The following is a 20,331-nucleotide window of genomic DNA, read 5'->3' as shown; positions in this document are numbered from 1 at the left end:
ACTTTCAAAGAACAAAAAATTCAGGCTGGTTTCAGACTTTTTCACAGCAAAGCTGAGTGCCTGAAGCAAAAGAGCAGTGTCTACAAAGATCTAAAAGAAATTGTGTCCCAAGGATAATATATACATAAATAATCCATGGTACCATTCAAATTTAAAGCCAAAAGACAGACATTCTCAAATATGAAAGTACTCAGAAAATATAGTACACTCAAGCTCTTTTAAAAATAGGGATATCAACAAATCCCGCCAATTGAGAAGAATAAAATGAAAAATTCAAGAGTAGAGAAGCCATTTTGAAAGGATGGGAGGTAACCAAAGAATACATTTAATTATATTACTAAGACCAAACAACTGTGAAATATTGTTGGAGGATGTATATAAATATGAACACTGAGAGATAAAAGAGAGGAAGATGAGAGTAATCACCTCATCATTCGCAAGGCCAGGACTAGGTGAAGTAAGTGAAGCACTTTCCTCAGCGGCAGAATGTAAGGTGGCATCAAAAAACTCAGTAATATTGATAAATAATATCTTAATGCCATATTTTAAAAAAATAAAGTGCAAAAATTTTATGTTGAGCCAAATATGAAAATTTAAAATAATGACAGAATCATTACTGATTTTGTCTTTTGCTCCAGGATTCATTATGTCTTGGCATGGAATTGATTCTTAGCAAAGAGATACTATATTATCTAAATGGAAGCATATAGTTTTTTGTTTTTTTTAAAAAATGACTCCAACCCCTTCATTATTTTAATAATATTATTTCTTAACCTTAGGGGATCTAGCATATGTAAAATATCTCTTGTGGAATAGAAACATTTTATCTCAATAAAATTTAGCAATTTTTGGTTTGTACTTTAGTTTCATTTTCTGATAAGGTTAAGTAATCTAAAATATTTTTTTAAAAAAATATGAGGTCCCCATATACCCCCTTCCCCCTTCACCCCACTCCTCCCCCCATAGCAACAATCTCCTCCATCATCATGAGACATTCATTGCATTTGGTGAATAAATACATCTCTGAGCACCGCTGCACCTCATGGTCAATGGTCCACATCATAGCCCACATTCTCCCACGTTCCATCCGGTGGGCCATGGGAGGACATACAATGTCCGGTAACTGTCCCTGCAGCATCACCCAGGACAACTCCAAGTCCCAAAAACACCTCCACATCTCATCTCTTCCTCCCATTCCCCACACCCAGCAGCCACCATGACCACTTTCTCCATACCAATGCCATATTTTCTTCAATTACTAATCACAATAGTTCATGAATAGAATATCAATAAGTCCACTCTAATCCATACTCTATTACTCCATCCTGTGGACCTTGGAATGGTTGTGTCCACTCCACATCTATATCAAGAGGGGGCTTAGATTCCACATGGATGCTGGATGCACTCCTCCTGCTTTCAGCTGTAGGCACTCTTGGCTCCATGGTGTGGTGGTTGACCTTCAATTCCATGTTAGCTGAGTGGGGTAAGTCCAATAAACCAGAGTGTAGGAGCTGAAGTCTGTTGAGACTCAGGGCCTGGCTATCATATGGTCATCCAGAGATTCAGATCCCCTGGGTATATATTAAACCCCAGCACCAACTACAGTTCTGGTAAAAGTAACAGGAGAGGCTTGTGGACAAAGATCACATCTGAGTCCAGCTCCATCACACAGAAACATAACCTCCAAAGAAGGACCAACTGACATGGCACTGAACTCCATCTGCCATGACCATAGAACCTGTGGGTCTCTGTAGCCCTCAGAAGAACCAATACCTGGGGTTGTATCTACTTTAGCTGTCTCTGGGACTCTGCTCAGGTGTGCATAAGGGCAACCTCTCTGATAACCTCCTGGCTCTTTTTGGAGACTCATAGCCATATAAACTCATTTGTCCTTTCCATTTCCCCCTTGATTCAGATCAAAAAGCATTTTTAACTCCTGGTAGTATATGTAGATTGAGATATTCTGCTGGTCCGAGTTGGCCCTTTTATTCAAGATCATTTTCTAGTTACATCATCAGCTGGTACTTGGTAGTGATCCCTCAGTGCCAGGGAGGCTCATCCCTGGGAGTCATGTCCCATGCTGGGGGGAAGGCAGTGCATTTACATGCTGAATTTGGCTTCGAGACTGGCCACATTTGAGCAACACGGAGTCTCTCAGGAGGTAACTCTTAGGCACCCTGCAGCTCTAGGCCTTGTTCTTATTTCAGGTGCACAGGCTCACAAGCATAGTCATTAGTATCAAGGGCTCATTGTTGGACCTTCATTCTCTTTTGGTCTTTGCCGTTGCAATTGGGGGATTGTTGCTGTTCCTTTAGGGACTATGATAGAGCTCCTCTGGCTAGAAACTCAGCACTCCCTCAGTTGTTGTTTTTAATTGTATCCACCATGAAAATATCCAAATATTTTTATGTACCCTGGATATATGCCCTGTAGAACTCCCTGCCAACCATGTGTCCCCTGTCAATAACATTCCACACTAGTATTCCTCCCCTGCCATTGTTGAACCTCTCTGTGATCCAAAACTTCCTGAAAAGTGAAGCCCAATATATTGCCAGGTTCCCTTAATAGTAAAATGGAATATAGCAATGAGTTTAAAGGTTAAATATAGAATACATATTAATTTGGAAAGATTACAGTAAAAATAAATTGGGGTATCAAAAAGTAATTTAAAATTTAATTCTTATTTTAAAATAGGTACAGCTAACCTCATAATTTGCAGTGAAAGATTGAATGCTTCCCTCCACCCCAAGATCAAGAACAAGGCAAGGATATATGCTCTCACCACTTTTATTCAACATTCTATAGGAAGTTCTAGACAATGCAATAAGGCAAGGAAAGGAAATAAATAGCATAATGGCTGGAAAGGAAGAAATAAAACTATTCTATTTGCAGATGATGTGATTGATTGTCTACATAGGAAGTCAAGAAGTATCTGCAAAACAATTTCTAGAACTAATATGTGAGTTCAACAAGGTCACAGCATAGAAGATCAATATGCAAAAATCATCTGTATTTCTGTATCCTAGCAATGAATATCTAGACTCTGAAATTAATAATATAATGCCATTTGCAATCCCTCAAAAAAAAAAAGAGAGAGAGGCATAATTAGGAGTAAGCCTAAGAAAACATGTGCAGGACTTGTATGCAGATAAGAACAAAATGCTGATGGTTTAAGAAACCAAAGAAGATTTATAATCATGGAGAGACATGCCATATTCATGGATTGGAAGACTCAACATAGTAAAGTTGTCAATTCTCCCCAAATCAATAACAAGGTTTAATGCAATTCCTATCAAAATCACAGACAATTTTTTATAGATATAAATAAATTATCCTAAAATTTATATGAGAAGGCAAAGGAAGTTGAATAGCTAAAATAATTTTTCTTTTTGAGGTACTGGGGCTGGGGGTTAAACCCAGGACTTCATCTGTGGGAAGTCAGTGCTTAACCACTGAGTCACATTGGCTCCCTTAACTTGGTTTTTTCATTTATCTGCTTATTGTTTGTTTGTTTTTAGGAGGCATTAGGGATCGAACCTGGTACATCCCATGTGAGAAGCAGGCTCTCAACCCCTTGAGCCATGTCTGCTCCCCTAAAATAATTTTTAAAATAAAGACTAAAGTAGGAGAAATTCACTCTACATATTTTTAAGACTTATTATATCTCTAAAGATTCTACAACTGCATAGAATTGTCAGAGGACTAGACACATAGACCAAAGGAGCAAAATAGGTAAACCAGAAATAGCCCCACACAAATATGCCCAGCTGATTTTTGACAAAGGTACAAAAGTAACAGAGTGGAGGTAAGATAACCTTTTCAAACCTGATGCTGGAGCAACTGGACATCCATAGACAAAAAAAATCTGAACCTTGACCTAAGTAAGTCACCTTATACAAAATGAACACAAAACGGATAATGGTCTTACATGTGAAACATAAAACTATAAAAGTTTTAGATGATAACATAGGAGAAAATCTTTCAGAAATAAGGCTGAGGAGAAAAAACCTTTCAGACATACAGCTAAGTAAAGAATTCTTAGACTTGATCCCCAAAGCAAAATCCGTAAGAGGAAAAATTGATGAATTGATGAACTTCATCAAAATTTAAAACTTTTGCTCTGTGAAAGACTCTTTAAAGTGGATGAAAACAGAAGCTGCAGATGGGATAAAATGTTTACAGACCACATATCCAGTAAGTACTACTATCTAGCATATGTAAATAGCTCTCAAAACTCAGCAGTAAAAAACCAACCTAGCCTCCTTCTTCTGTTCCCTAGGGCCACAAAGTCAGAGTCTGAGCCACTTCTGCACCCACAGCTGTGGGCACCATGGCCTCTAGAGTTACAGTGAATGATGAAATCATCAAAGTTTTTAGTGACAGGAAAGTAAAGTAGCCATCTACACAAGAGGAGATTTTAAAAAAATCAAGCAAGCAGTTCTCTTCTGTTTAAGTGATGACAGAAGACCAGTAATTGTAGAGGAAGCAAAGCATATCTTCGTGGGTGACATTGGTGATCTTCTAGGGGACCCCTACATAACTTTTGTGAAGTTGTTACCTCTGAATGATTTCTAATATGCTTTATATGATGCCAGATATGAAATGAAAGAGTCTAAGCAAGAAGACCCAGTATTTATATTCTGGGCTTCTGAAAGTGCACCTTAAAAAAGCAAGATGATGTATGCTAGCTCTGAAGATGCCATTAAAAAGACATTTACACCAAAAAATAAAAGAAAACAACAAAAGAGAAATGTCCAGGTATTAAACATGAATGGCAAGTAAAAGGCTTGGATATTAGGGACCGCTCAACACTTGGAGAGAAATTGGGAGGCAATGTGGTAGTTTTACTTGAAGGAAATCCCTTATAAAATAAGAGTCAAGTACCAATTGGATCTTTTTTTCTCTCTCTATTTTTAAGAAAATGTTACATTCAAAAAATATGAGGTCCCCATATACCCCCACCTCCCTCACCCCACTTCTCCCACATCAACAACCTCTTTCATCATCGTGGGGCATTCATTGCATTTGGTGAATACGTTTTGGAGCACTGCTGCACCACATGGGTAGTAGTTTACACTGTAGTTTACACTCTCCCCCAGTCCACTCAGTGGGCCATGTCAGGACATACAATGCCCAGCTTCTATCCCTTCAGTACCACCCAGGACAACTCCAAGTCCTGAAAATGCCCCCACATCATAGATCTTCTTCCTCTCCCTACGCTCAGTAGCTACCGTGACCACTTTCTCCACATCAATGCTACAATTTCTTCCATTACTAATCACAATAGTTCCATAGTAGAATATCAGTAAGTCCACTCTAATCCATACTCTATTCCTCCATCCTATGGACCCTGGGATGGTGATGTCCACTCCACCTCTATATCAAGAGGGGGCTTAGATTCCACATGGATGATGGATGCAATTATCCTGCTTGCAGTTGTAGGCACTCTTGGCTCCCTGGTGTGGTGGTTGATCCTCACCTCCCTGTTAGCTGGCTGGGGTAAGTCCAATAAACCAGAGGGTAGGAGTTGCAAGTCTGCTGAGGCTCAGGGCCTGGCTGTCACATGGACAGTCCAGAGATTCAGGTCTCCTGAGTATACACCAACCCCAGCGCCAACCACAGGTCCGGTAAAAGTAACGGAAGAGGCATGTGTAGAAAGGTCACATCTGAGTCCTACTCCATCACACTCAGGAACACAAACTCCAAAGTAGGGCCAACTGACATGGCACTGAACTCCAGAGCCATTTGCCATGACCATAGAACCTGCAGGTCTCTGTTGCCCTCAGGAGAACCAGTACCTGGGCTTCTATCTACTTTGGCTGTCTCTGGGACCCTGCTGAGGTGTGCGTAAGCGCGACCCCCCTGATGACCTATCGACCTCTTTTTTGGAGACTCATAGCCACATAAACTCATTTGTCCTTTCCAGATCTTAAGGAACTTCCATTTCTCCTGCTCAGTCAATTGAAAGAGTATTTTTTTTTCTCTCCATCCCTACTGTGTTGGGCCCTTGCAACACAGTGAATAAAGGAGATACCATTTATGTAAGCAGTCTATCAGTGATTGCCATTAGACTGTTTAATACTGTTACTTTTATGTAAAACCCAAGGAATAACTTCCCGTCATGCAATACAACGAATGTGTCAACATGAATAATTTAGAAGACTTACTGCAAAAGGTAAGATAATTGAATGCCTTGAAAGTAAACACTGGACAGATGGTAAACTTTTAAAAGAATTACTTAAAGTTGCATTTTATTGCAGTTATGTGAGGCTCCAGGCATTCATACACCTCACCTGCCTTGGCAAGCCTATCTTTGTGACATGGCAGCACATTTTTTATGAGTTTAACCCCCAACACAAAAAGATATGCCAATTAAGTTGTTGTGTTAACTGTGTCATCAACTTAATCGTAGTACCTCAGTGTTCATTCCTGTTACCTGCATATCTCCTTAAAGGAAATAGCTGTTGTTAATGCCTTCTTGTTTTCCACTGAGTGTACACTACTGAGTAAGTATAGGAATTTTATGTCTACTGTGTGAGTCTTGCAACACTAAAGATATTTCGAGTATCAGTCATAATGGCAATTTCTATGTAAAAGAGCCTTAAATGGAACATTGTTTTTGAGATCAAATTCCCTATTCTCACAAAAAACAGCCATGTTGCAATAAAAGTTGGGACATATCACAAAGTGTTGCCTTGTTTTCCTTGGACATTTTGAAAAATGTTACAGGAAACAACTTCTGGATCAACAGCTATTATTAATCTGTGTACTGGTTGTTTGAGAATTATTTTTGAACAATATTCATACATGATATTTTCTGAATCGCTGAATTTATTTGGTTTAAAAAATATTGTGTTCTAAAGCCAACTATTGTAAAATACTATTGTTATAGAATGGTACTTTTATAAAACATTTATTTCCTTATGTTTTAATATGGAGATCAGAAATATTTTTTCCACTTCAACATAATAGTTTTCAATATCTGATTTGTTCTCTAGGTAAAATAGGGTAGTTATTTTTTAATTCAAATTTCCATTTTAAACTTTTTGAGTAGTAGAAGCAGGAAACTCTTATTGATGATTTGGTCAATGAAAATAATTCTTAAAATGTCCTTCAAGAGTTTAATAATACTTCTGAGGTTAAGGAACTTTCATTCCAGCTACTATTTCTTAATGTATTTTGGAAGTTGAAATGGAAAAAAGAATTGATACAGCAGCCTTAAACATTAGGAGTAGAATTTGGCTGTTGTCCAAAAACTGCTCTCCTTTTAGAGAACTTGATCTGCTCCTTGTGAACAGTTTGCTCTTAGCCAGAGCTATTTATGGTAAACACATGCTTTTGAATCTTGTCACAGTTATCTACAATGACAACACTGGACTTGATTCTACTGGAATGCAAAACAGGCATGCTAGTAAACAGTCAGTTGTAGCTTAGAACTTAACCCTGTGTTTCTGAAGAATGCTTTTATCAGGAAACAAGGAAAAAAAAAGTCCTTTAAATTTTGTTTAATGTGTGGAAGTAACTTGAGTATAATTCAATTTTTTTTCATATTTTTGAAATATTTTTTCAGATGCAAGATAGGGGTTAAATATCTAGGCTTTCATTTTAAATTACATAAATGACTTGAGATCTTTTTCATTGAGCAATTTTATTTCAGGCTTCCCTATGAATTATCCTGAACATTTCAATGGCTTTTTTGGTAAAACTTAACTATAATAAGCAAAATATGAGAACGTCAACAAATACTAAACCATATATGTAACTGATACTTGCACCATAGAATTTTTCATTGAGGTATTTCCTCATTCTTTTAAAAAATAAGGGACTGTGAATTAGTTATGTAGTATCCTTTGTATATATCTGATTTCACAACTTTCTGACACACCTCTTCAATTCAGATTAAATATTGCTTTAAACTATGATACTTTGATTTGTTAGATTGACCAATTAAAACTTATATAGTAAAATTCATATTTGAAATACATCTTTGTGCATAAAAATGAATTATAAAAGTTAATTCCATTTGGGTCTAATTTAACATTTGAAATGATTATTTTATTTTATAATCATTTACCATGAAACAATGGTCCAGCTAACTTTAAAAGGTATACAGACCCACATCCTGGGGAGGACTAATGCCATCAAATATAGAGAACTGTATCTCTAGTGAGAAAGGATGGTTCCCAGGGCATTAGGGCAGTTGAGAAAGTCAGGCCCTGAATACTGCTGCAAGTATCTCTGGACATGGCTTCTCGGGAAAGGGAGATTGGCTGGCGTTGTGGGCCCCAAGGGGAGGGGAAAATGGATGTGGAATGGATGGAAACAAGGTAAATATGGGGGCAAGAGAGGAGTTTTGTGAGAATACATGAAGATGAATATAAAACATGTAATATTACTCCAAAAACATATAGGGGATGGCAGACTAATAATGTAAACCATAAGGCAAAACATAGGATAACCAAAAAATTTAGAAAACTGTACAACCTAAAGTATGGACCACATAGTAAGCACAGATGTCATCTTGTCTGAAAGCTATTGTCTCAGAATCTGTACATCAGTTTCAGGAAATATGATATGAACAAGTTAAGAGATTATTGCTGTGGAAGAGAAAAGGTTTTATGGTGAATCTGGGGAAGTACTGTATATTGTATATATGAATTTCGGTGATCTAAGACTCTTGTGAAGCTGACATTATGCTGGGATTGACTTTACAAGAAGTTTTGGATCACAGAGTGGTTCAACAATGGCAGCGGAGGAATACTGATATAGGATGTTATTGACAGGATATATATGGTTGACAGGGAGTTATACAGGGCATATGCCCAGGGTATATAGTAATGTCTAGATATACTCATAGTGGAAACAATTAAAAACAATAGCTGGGGGGGGGTACTGGGCCCCTGGCCGGGGGGTCACTGTTGTGGACCCTGGGGGAGCAGCGGCAGCTCCCCAGGTGCAACGGCAAGAACCAGGAAGGAAGGAGGGCCCAACAGTGGGCTCCTGATACTTATGGCTATGCTTTTGAGCCTATACACCTCCAATAAGAATAAGGCCTAGAGTAGCACTGTGCCTGGTAGTTTCCTCCTGACAGCCTTCATGTTACTCAAATGTGGCCACTCTCACAGCCAAACTCAGCATGTAAATGCAGTGCAGTCCCCCAGCGTGGGACATGACACCTGGGGATGAGCCTCCCTGGCACTGAGGGATCACTACCACATATCAGCTGAAGATGCAACTAGAAAAGGACCTTGAATTAAAGGTTCAACACGGATCAGCAGAATATCCCTGTCTACATATAATAACATGACTTCAAAATGCTGTTTGACCTAATGTAAGGGGGAAATGGAAAGGAGAAATGAGAATATAAGGCTATGAGTCTCTAAAAAAGAGTCTGGAGGTTGTCAGAAGGAATGCCCTTATGCACAAATGAGCAGAGTCTGAGAGACAGATAAAGTAGATACAACCCCAGGTATTGGTTCTTTTGAGGAATAAAGAGACCCACGGGTTCTATGATCATGGCAGATGGGGTTCACTGCCATGGCAGATGGCCCTTCTCTGGAGCTGGTGTTTCTGCATGATGGAATTGGACTCAGAGGGGATCTCTTTTCACAAGACTTGCATGCTACTTTAATGGAATTGTAGTTGGTGCTGGGGTTTTAGATATATTTAGGGGATTTGAATCTCTGGACTGATAATATGACACCCAGGCCCAGAGCCTCAACAGACTTCAGCTCCTACACTTTGATTTATTGGACTTACCCCACTCAGCTAACATCGAGTTGAAGAAGGTCAACCACCACACCATGGAGCCTAGAGTGTCTACAACTGAAAGCAGGAGGAGTGCATCCAGTATCCATGTGGAATCTAAGCCCCCACTTGACATAGATGTGCAATGGACACAACCAATCCAGTGTCCACAGAGAAAATGTGGAATGGGTGTGGGAAGGGTAGCCATAGTGGCTGCTGGGTTTGGGGAATAGGAGGAAGAGATGAGATGTGGAGGCTTTTTCAGGACGAGGAGATGTCCTGGGTGGTGCTTCATGGACAATTATGGGACATTATAGATCCCCCCAGGGCCCACTGGATGGAACGTGGGAGAGTGTGGGCTATGATGTGGACCATTGACTAGGGGTGCAGTGATACTCAGAGATGTACTTACCAGGTGCAATGGATGTGTCATGATGATGGGAGAGAGTGTTGCTGTGGGGGGAGTGGGGGGTGGGGGCGATGGGGTTGAATGGGACCTCATATTTTTTTAATGTAATTTTTAAAAATAAATAAATAATTTAAAAAAAGGTATACAGTGCTAATTAATAAAATATTGAGGACAATATTTTATTCATAACTTGCAAAATAATTGTGTTTAAAAAGAAAATATATGAAAACAAAACAAAATAATTGAATTAGAAAATGGGCAGAAGGCATGAAACATTTTAGCAAAGAGTATGCAGATAGCAAATAAGCACATGAAAAGATGTTCACTGTCATTAGCCCTTAGAAAACCATAAATTAAAGCCACATTGAAGTATTACTACACATCTATTAGAAGATCTAGAATAAAAAATTCTGATAAGACCAAATTGTGAAGAGAATGCATAGAAACTGGATCTCTCATATATAGTTTGTGAGAATGTAAAATGATACAGCCAATCTAGAAAATAATTTGTCAATTTCTTTAAAAACTAACCACAGGGAGGCAGGGCAAGATGGTGGTAGAGTAAGAATCTCCAAGAGTCAGCTTGTTCCTACAGTGCAGCTAGTAATGACCCAGAGTGACATAAATAATCTGTTTCAGGGGCCCAGGAGACCAGAAGAACATCCTGCAACATCCTTGGAAGCATGGGAGGAGACTGCCCATCTGCAGTGAAGATTCCAGAGTAGAGTACACCATGCCACAGAGACCAGTGCCCATCTTCCACTGGTGGTGAAAGCCACCTGAGGATCTATTCTGTGGCTGGAGTTGGAAGCTCCATTTCCCAAAAGTGGGGGAGGAAGAGATGGTCAGGCACTGACTTCAGCTACTGAGTAGTAAATCTGGTTGACTAAACTCCAATCCTTAGAACAGATAAAGTTTACACATGTCCAGGTTGGAAAAAGGCTGGTAACCTCCATTTTAACAGCAGCGCCAGCATGAGGGGAAGTGGGGCTGATTGAAAATCACAGTGAGAGTAGGGACTGGCTTCTTTTTTTCACCCAGGTCAGGTTGCTGCCCTAACCTAGCCTCCAGCCCCATCTCCAGCAGGGAGTAAACTGGGGGTACCTGCCCCAGCCTCTCCAGGCAACTGTAGTTGCTTTCAGCCCACACAGACTAGATTGTTGGGCTCTTGTAGCTCCATCCTTGCCCTCAATAGAACAGGAGGGAGGGGGGTGTTTCCTCAGGCTCTCCAGGCAGCTGCAGCCTCTTTTGGCCTGCACAGACTAGACTGTTGGGACACTGGTGTGGCTCAACCCCAGCACTGACAGGGCAGGAGGAGGGGCAGTGTTCTTTTAGCCTCTCCAGGCAACTGCAGTTGCTTTCAATCTGCATGGACTAGACTTTTGTACACATCTATGGCTTTATCCCCACCCTGGACAGGGAGGAGGAGGGATAGTGCTCCCTCCATCTCTCCAGGTAACTGCAGTTGCTTTTGGCCTGCACAGACCAGATTGTTGGGAAAACCTGTGGCTTAATCCAATAGGACAGGAGGGAGGGATGGTGTTTCCTCAGTATCTCCAGACAACTGCAACTGCTTTCAAACTGCACAAACAAAATCGTTGGGCACTCCTGTGGCTCCATCCCTGCCCCTGACGGAATTAGAGACAGTATTCCCTCAGCCTCTCTGAGCACCCACAGCTGCTTTTGACCTGCACAGACTAGATTGTTGGGCAAACTTGTGGCTCCATCACCACCCCTGACAGATAGGTGGAGGGGCAGTGATTGCTCAGCCTCTCCAGGTAACTGTGGTAATTTACCACCTGCATGAACAAGATTGTTGCTCACACCCATGGCTCATTCTCTGCCCCTAGCACAGGGATTCTTAACCTTTTTTTGTTCCATAGACCCCCTTACCAGTCAAGCTAAAACCATAGACACCTTACTAAGTCCACACTATACTATGTATTATTTAATAAATATATCACATCTTCGCCAACACATCCCCTCAAGAATAACATTTTTTTTGAATTTCAGTTAAAACTCATGGACCTCTTGTCAAGATCCCCTACCCTAGCAGGAGAGGAGGTTTGACAGTGCTTCATCAGTCTGTCTTGACAAAAGTCAGTTTTGACCAACATGGCTTAGTTTGCTGCCCACATTACAACTCTATTGCCCCCCAGGCAGGGGAGGAAGGGGCATGTAGCTTCATCATCAGTTACTCTCTGGGCAACTACAGATGGTCTTGATCTACATGGCTTGGATTAATGTATGCAACTGTGGCTCCACCCCATCCCCTGACAAGGGAGAAAGGTGGAAAAAGCATCATTGATTCCTGGGGCAATGTGGGAAGCTTCAGTCTCTATGGCTTACAGTACCAATCACATCCTCAGCTCCTATTTTGCAATAAGTAAGGAAAAAAGAGCAAGAAACAAGTGAAAAAAGCTGGAAAAAAAACCTCAGATTGGGTAGAGATGAGCAACTAAAATGGTCCAAATTAAGTTGAACCAAGTATCAAAGAGAACTGTAGCATAAAGCCAAACAAATAGAAATCCCTAGGCTAAAGAGAGAAACTGAGGCAAGAATAAATGCATCTAGTAAATCAGATGCTGAGACACCAACAAAAAATTACAATCCATGCCAAGAAACAGGAAGATATGGCCCAGCTAAAGGAACAAGATAAGCCTCCAGATGACATGAAAAATTTGAAGAACCAATCATAGATGTTCAAAGGAATCTACTTAATAAATTCAAAGAGATGACTAAAGAGATTAAGGATGTTAAGACACTGGGTGAGCACAAAGAATGTTAAAACATACATAGAAAAATAGCAGATATAATAGGAATGAAAGGCACAATAGATGAAATTAAAATATACTGGAGTCATATAACTGCAGATTTGAAGAGGCAGAAGAAAGGCTCAGTGAGCTTGAAGATGGGACCTCTGAAAGTGAACATAAAAAATAATAGATGAAGAAAAGAATGAAAAAATTGAACAGGGTCTCAGGGAAATAAATGATGTCAAGAGACATGCAAACATACATGTCATGGGGTCCCAGAAGGAGAAAAGAAGGGAAAAGGGGCAAAAGGAATATTTGAGGAAATAATGGTAGAAAATTCCCCAACCATATTGAAGGGCATAGATATCCATGTACAATAAGCAAAAATACTCCCATCCTAATGAATCTGAATAGAACAACTACGAGACACATTCTGATCAGAATGTCAAATGCCAAAGAAAGAGAGAATCCTGAGAGCAATGAGAGAAAAGTGATGCATCTCATACAAGTGATGCTTAATAAGATTAAGTGCTGATTTCTCATCAGAAACCATGGAGGGAAGAAGGCAGTGACATGATATATTTAAGATACCGCAAGAGAAAAACTGCCAGCCAAGAATCTTTTATCTGGCAAAATTGTCTTTCAAAAATGAGGGTGAATTTAGAGTATTCACAGATAACCAGAAACCAAAAGAGTTTGTAACCAAGGGACTGACTTTGCAGGAAATAGTAAAGGGAGGGTGACAGCCTGAAAAGAAAAGACTGGAGAGAGAGAGCATTGGAATAGAGACAGAAAGGAAGATTATATCAGTAAAAGTAACTAAACATGTAAAAAGAGTGGTGAAAATAAAATATGACAGATAAAACCCAGAGGTCAAAATGGGTGAAGTAAGAACAGCCTGTACAGTAATAGCATTGAACGTTAATGGATTAAATTCCCAAATCAAAATACACAGATTGGTGGAATGGATAAGAAAATATGAGCCATCTATATGCTGTCTACAAGAGATCACCTTAGACCTAAGGATACAAATAGATTGAAAGTGAAAGGCCATAAAAAGATATTTCACACATATAGTAACAAAAAAACAAACAAAAAAGCTGGAGTAGCTATTCTTATATTAGATAAAATAGACTTTAAAAGCAAAGCTGGGGAAACGGACTTGGATCAGTGGTTAGGGCATCTGTCTACCACATGGGAGGTCCATGGTTCAAACCCCGGGCCTCCTTGACCCATGTGAAGTTGGCCCATGCTCAGTGCTGATGCACGCAAGGAGTGCCGTGCCATGCAGGGGGGTCCCCCGTGTAGGGAAGCCCCACGCGCAAGGAGTGCACCCCACAAGGAGAGCCGCCCAGCGTGAAAGAAAGTGCAGCCTGCCCAGGAATGACGCTGCCCACACTTCCCGTGCTGCTGACGACAACAGAAGCGGACAAAGAAACAAGACGCAGCAAATAGACACAGAGAACAGACAACGGGGGGGGGGGGGGGGGGATTAAATAAATAAATAAATCTTTAAAAAAAAAAAAGCAAAGCTGTTATTAGGGATAAGGAAGGGCATTGTATATTAATAAAAGGGCAATTCACAGGAAGAAATAACTATCATAAGGGCATATGCACCAAAACAGGATGCCCCACATTACATGAGGCAAACACTGACAAAACTGAAGGGAGAAATAAATATCTCTACAATAATAGCTGGAAACTTCAGTACAACACTCTAATCATTGGAAAGAACATCTGGGCAGAGGATCAATAAAAAAACAAAGAGCTTGAATAATATGATGAATGAACTAAACCAAATAGACATATATAGAACATTGTACCCAAAACAGCAGAATACACATTCTTCTCAAGTGCTATGGAAAAATCAATAAATATCTCAAGACAAATGAACATGAGAACACAGCACATCAGAACCTGTGGGATGCAGTGAAAGCAGTGCAGAGAAAGAAATTTATAGCCCTCAATGCTTATATTAGAAGAGCTACAATCAAAGACCTAACTACACAGCTAAAGGAGTTAGAAAAAGAGCAGCAAACTAATCCCAAAGCAAGTAGAAGGAATGAAATAACAAAGATCAGAGAAGATATAAATGAAACTGAGAACAACAACAACAAAAAACAATAGAGAGAATTTAAAAAACCAAAGTTTACTCTTTGAGAAGATTAACAATATTGACAAGCACTTACCTAGACTGACAAAGAAAAAAAGAGAGAAGGTGCAAATAAATAAAATTAGAAATGAAAATGGGGACATTACTACTTACCCCACAGAAATAAAAGATATCATAAGAAGATATTATGAACAACTGTATGCCAACAAACTAGACAGTGTACATGAAATGGAAAAATTCCCAGGAACATACAACCTATACTGAACCTAGAAGAAATAGAAGACTTCAACAAACCAATCTCAAGTAAAGAGATTGAAACAGTAATGAAACAACTCCCCAAAATGAAAAGCCCAGGACCAGATGGTTTCACAGGTGAATTCTATTATACCAAGCATTCAACAACTATACAATAATACAAATATTACACAAAGTCTTCTTAAAATTGAACAGGAAGGAATGTTACCAAATCATTCTATGAAGCCAATATCACCCTAATACCATAGCCAGATAAAGATATTATGGTAAAAAATTAGAAACCCATTTCTCTAATGAATACAGATGCAAAAATCCTCAATGAAATACTTGCTAATTGAATCCAACAACACGTTACAAGAATTATTCATCATAATCAATGAACGTTCTGTGTTCTGCATTTTTAAAATCTTGCTGTTTGTGTTTTTGGTGTGAAGTTTAAGACACCATCACCTACCACCAGGTCTTGAAAATGTCCCCCTACATTTTCTTCTAGGAATTTTATGGCTCTACCTTTTAAATTTAGGTCTTTGATCCATTTTGAGTTAATTTTTGTATAATGTGTGAGATGGGGATCCTCTTTATTTCTTTTGGATATGGATACAGAATGTTCATCCATTTATTTATGTCTTCTATGATTTCTTTTAGCAATGCTTTGTGGTTTTCTGAATACAAGTGCTTATGTTGTTCGTTAAGTTTATTCCTTAATATTTGATTCTTTTAGTCACTATTGTAAATAGAATTTTTCCAGACTTCCTCCTCAGATTGCTCATTACTTGTGTATAGAAACACTACTGATTTTTGTGTATTAATCTTGAGTCCTACCACTCTGATGAACTCTTTTATTAGCTCTGGAAGATTTGTTGTAGATTTTTTCATGACTTTCTAGGTATAGGATCATTACATCTGTGAATAGCAAAGTTAAAAATGCATAAATAGGACCTCCTCAAACCTAAACACTTTTCTGCTTCAAAGGACTTTGTCAGAAGGGTAAAAGGCACCTCACTGAATGGAAAGAATATTTGGAAACCACATATCCAATAAGGGTTTGATTTCTATGTTATAAAAAGAGATCATACAACTCAACAATAAAAGGGCAAACATTCCAATTTGAAAATGGGCAAAAGACTTAAATAGACATTTCTCCAAAGAGGAAATACAAATGGTGAAAAAGCACATTAAAAAAAGTTCAATATCCCTCGTTATTAGGGAAATGCAAATCAAAACTATAATGAGATATCATCTCACAACTCATAGAATGGCCATTATTTAAAAATCAGAAAAAAAATATGTGTTGGAGAGGATGTGAAGAAATAGGAACACACCTTCATTGCTGGTTGGATTGCAAAATGGTGCAGCTTCTGTGTAAGAAAGTATGGCGGTTCCTCAGAAAACTAAATATGGAACTGCTATATGATCTGACAATCCTCCTACTAGGAATATATCCAGAAGAACTGAAAAGTGTGATGCAAGAAGACATTCGTACACCAATATTCATAGCGACCTTATTCACAATTGCCAAAAGATGGAAACAACCCACATGCCTATCAACCAATGAGTGGATAAACAAAGTGTGGTATATACGTACAAAGGACTATTACGCCGCTGTAAGAAGAAATGAAATTGGGACGCAAATGACAATATGGACGAATCTTGAGGACGTTGTGCTGAGTGAAATAATCCAGACACACAAAGAGAAATGTTGTGTGGTCTCACTAATATGAACTAAATATGAAGAATAAATGCATGAAGTTAAAACCTAGGCTATAAATCTAAGCCCCCTCTTGATATAGAGGGGGAGTGGACATCACCATCCCAGGGTCCACAGGGTGGAGGAATAGAGTATGGATTAGAGAGGACTTACTGATATTCTATACATGAACTATTGTGATTAGTAATCGAAGAAAATGTAGCATTGATTTGGAGAAAGTGGCCATGGAGTGGGAAGAAGAGATGTGATGTGGGGGCATTTTCAGGACTTGGAGCTGTCCTGGGTGGTACTGCAGGGACAGATGCTGGACTTTGTATGTCCTGCCATGGCCCACTGGGTGGACTGGGGGAGAGTGTAAACCATTATCCTTGTGGTGCAGCAGTGCTCCAAAATGTATTCACCAAATGCAATGAATGTGCCACGATTATGAAAAAGGTTGTTAATGTGGGACGAGTGGGGTGAGGGAGGTGGGGGGTATACGGGGACCTCATATTTTTTTAATGTAACATTAAAAAAATAATAATAAAGAAGGAAGGCAGTGGTTAGGGCGTCCGTCTACCATATGGGAGGTCTGCGGTTGAAACCCCGGGCCTCCTTGACCCGTGTGGAGCTGGCCCATGCACAGTGCTTATGTGCACAAGGAGTGCCATGCCACCCAGGGGTGTCCCCCATGTAGGGGAGCCCCACGCACAAGGAGTGCGCCCCGTAAGGAGAGCCACCCAGCGCAAAAGGAAGTGCAGCCTGCCCAGGAATGGTGCTGCCCACATGGGGAACTGACACAAGATGACACAACAAAAAGAAACACAGATTCCCATGCTGCTGACAACAACAGAAGTGGGCAAAGAAGATGCAGCAAATAGACACAGAGAACAGACAACTGGGGTGGGGGGAGGAAGGGGAGAGAAATAAATAAATAAATAAATAAATAAATAAATAAATAAATAAATAAATATTTTTTTAAAAAAGAAAGAAAACCAGTGCATAGCACTGGTTGATTAAGAAACGCAAAATAAAATAAAATAAAATAAAATAAAATAAAATAACCTAGGCTATAGGTTACTAGGAGATAAGAGGAGGACTGAGAAGGGGTACTGATATTTAATGTACGTAGAGTTTTTAATTAGCTTGACTGTAAAAATGTGGAAATGGAGAGAGTTGATGGTAACACATTATGGTGAGTATAACTAACACAGCTGGCTAAAAGAGGTAGTGTAGGGACATAAATGTCAATTGAAAAAAGCTAGAGAATAATTTAGGGACTGAATATCATAGTGAACCTGGAGGTGGATGAGGATTATGGTTAATAGTACCAATACTATGAACTAGAACATATGTACATCATTATTACAAGGTGGTAAGAATACAGTGGTGCATGAGAAAAACACAATGCAATTTATGGGTTATAGTTAAAAGCAATACTGTAATATTCTCGCATCAATGTCAAAGAAGATACTAATCCTGCTAAGGGGTAATAATAGGGGTGTATGGGAGTTTTTCTTTTGGACTAAGAAAAATGTTTAAAAATTTACTGAGTTCATGACTGCACAACTCTGGATGAAAGTGAGAGTGACTGAGTGCTCACTTTGGATAGAATGTGCAAGGTATGGTACTGTATATCATAGTGAACCATGTAGTAGAAGATGGACTGTGGTTTAGGGTACATACATGAGAGTGTTCTCTCATGAATATAACAAATGTACAATACTAATACATGGTGTTCATAATAGGCTGTGTATGGAAAAAACACACCAGTGTAAGCTGTGCACCAAAGTTGGTAGTAATAGTCTGATGATCTTTCATAACCTGTAACAAATGTTCCACAACAATGTAAGGTGTTGGTGGAGGGGTGATATATGGGAAATCTGCACATTATGCATGATTGTTTTGTAATCTCACAACTTCTCTAATAAAAATATATATTAAAATATTAACTACACACCATTGCACTCCTGGTCGTTTATTCTATAGAAATCAGAAGTTATGTCCACATACACAAAAAAACTGGATGCATTTGTTCGTAGCAGTTTTATTTCTAATAGTCAAAACCTGGAATCAGCCTAACTGTCACAATAGGTGAATGTTTAAGCAAATCGTGGTACATACATGCCCTGGACAACTATTTTGCAATAAAAAGAAACAACATATTGATACATACGACAAATTGGACAAATCTCAAGGGCATTATCCTGAGTGAAAAAAGTCAATCTGAATAGGTCACATACTATGTAATTCCATTTATATAACATTCTCAAAAAGACAAAATTATAGAGATGAACAGATTAGTGGTTGTCAGGAGTTGGGGATGGTGAAGAGGATGGGGTGTGGGGGAGGTTGTATAAAGTGTGATGGTGGGATTCGAGTTTGTTACTTTTTTTTTCCACATCAGACGAGTAATGTGCTGATGTGATAACAAGGTTTGAGGGAGGCACATCTCACACAAATGCGTGAACACCCGTTCATCACGCTTATGAACCACAAAAGGATCATATTATTTCCTTGTTTTCAGTTTCCTGGAGTATGCTTTTTTTCCATACTGAACTTGTATCATTTTTATAAGCAAGTTAGAGAAAGACTTAGAAGTAGAAGATGTTGGAGAAGGAAAAAGATTTTACTTGTAAAGAGTGCAAGGATGTGAGACTTCAGAAAAACTAGCTCACCAAATGCAAAATATAACAATTATTAGAAGAAAAATACTAAAACATTACTATAGTTATCAAGTTTATATCAGTTTATTCATGGAAAAAATAGCACCTTTTTCATTTGATTACATACTTACAAAGACATATCTTCAGAAGTCATCACAGCAAAAATCAGGGATACAATATTTTTGTTGAGGCACTTGTTTTAAAGTAAATATTTAAGATTTTATTATTTTGAAGATCAGAACCACTCAGAGTGACTTTTTAAAAAAATTTATTGCCAGGTACAAAATGTTACTGTTCTTGTGTGCCCCTTAATGTGGCATGCAAAATAGTTATTCATTTTGAAAGTAGGGTAAAATGTCAGCTTTTGCTTCTATAGAATGATAAAGTCATTTTTTTTAAAGGAAGGGACAATTGAAAACTTCTGGTTGGGGACAAGATTGCATAAGCACACTTCACCCCATTGTTCCCATTATTTACAACTAAAAGCCTTGGAAAAATGCAGAGCACAACTATCAGAAGACTCTGAAAGGAAGAAAAAGGAAAACCCACTAGCTAGAGACTTTGAGACTTGAGGGATGACCTTGCAGTGAGTTCTGTGTTTTTTGTTTTTGTTTATTTTGGATTTTGCCTGCTATATATCTAAGTTCAAAAATTAGATTAGCCTGCCACCCAGATATTCCTGCGGGTATACACAAGAA

At 38.9% G+C, this 20,331-nt stretch overlaps 1 non-coding gene and 1 pseudogene across 1 annotated transcript; one reads left to right on the top strand and one right to left on the bottom strand.

The window, feature by feature from the left end:
* The first annotated feature begins 4,330 nt into the window (after nucleotides 1-4,330).
* On the top strand, nucleotides 4,331-4,868 carry LOC101439929 (cofilin-2-like; annotated as a pseudogene).
* Nucleotides 4,869-19,368: 14,500 nt separating this feature from the next.
* On the bottom strand, nucleotides 19,369-19,472 carry LOC111762043 (small nucleolar RNA U13). Its single transcript, XR_002795259.2, has one exon. It is a non-coding gene; the product is annotated as a small nucleolar RNA U13 (small nucleolar RNA).
* Nucleotides 19,473-20,331: the final 859 nt, after the last annotated feature.

The sequence above is a fragment of the Dasypus novemcinctus genome, chromosome X (assembly GCF_030445035.2).
Source record: "Dasypus novemcinctus isolate mDasNov1 chromosome X, mDasNov1.1.hap2, whole genome shotgun sequence".
NCBI lineage: Eukaryota > Metazoa > Chordata > Mammalia > Cingulata > Dasypodidae > Dasypus > Dasypus novemcinctus.
This window is presented reverse-complemented; position numbering and strand designations above follow the sequence as displayed.